Source organism: Octodon degus, unplaced genomic scaffold (genome assembly GCF_000260255.1).
Source record: "Octodon degus isolate 3935 unplaced genomic scaffold, OctDeg1.0 scaffold00051, whole genome shotgun sequence".
Classification (NCBI taxonomy): domain Eukaryota; kingdom Metazoa; phylum Chordata; class Mammalia; order Rodentia; family Octodontidae; genus Octodon; species Octodon degus.
The window spans coordinates 3,878,538-3,879,310 of NW_004524627.1; positions in this window are offsets into that span (position 1 = coordinate 3,878,538).

Sequence of the window (773 nt, forward strand, 5' to 3'; positions counted from 1 at the left end):
TTTAAAACTGTTTGATTCTATATTGGTCAGGGTCTAGAGAGGAACAGAACAGTAGAATAAAAGATTTCCTAGGTTGACTTACAGGATCACAGGCTGGATAGACCCACAATGCCCATTTCCATGTGAAGACCTAGAAAAAACAGCAGATACTTAGTCCAAGGAAATCTCAAAACAAAAGAGGCCAAGAATGCCACTCCAGCATGAGGCTTTAGGCTCAGCAACCTCCTGGAGAATGGGTGGTGTAAGTACATGTTGAAAGGTTGAAGAAGCCAGGGTCTGACATCCACAGGTGATGGTTGCATTGAAAGATGCAGCCCTTCAAGAAGAATCCAGCTTGCATGCACTGGTGGACTTTCTCTTCCTCCTGCCTATTAGACAGTGCCATCCACATTGAGGAGGAGTCTTCCCAGCTCAGTTCTCTGACCCACAAGTCAGTTACCTTTGGAAACACCTCTTAGACACACTCAGAAGTGTGCTCTACTAATTTCCTAGGCATCTCTAAATGCAATTAAATTGACCAAGATTAACCCTCACAGACTCTTTTAATTTTCTTTCTGGGACTCATTCCAAAGCTATCCACAAAATATAAGTGAAACGTTATATGAGCTAAGATATAATACCAGTGAAACATTAGAAAACATATAACTAGCAAGAGGACAATCTTTTAATGTATCATAGTACTACTCCAGAAAGAAATATTGTACAAATATTTAAATTATTCTAGGGCCTATACAGTAGCATGAAAAAGTAATGAAATATTTATGAGAACACAA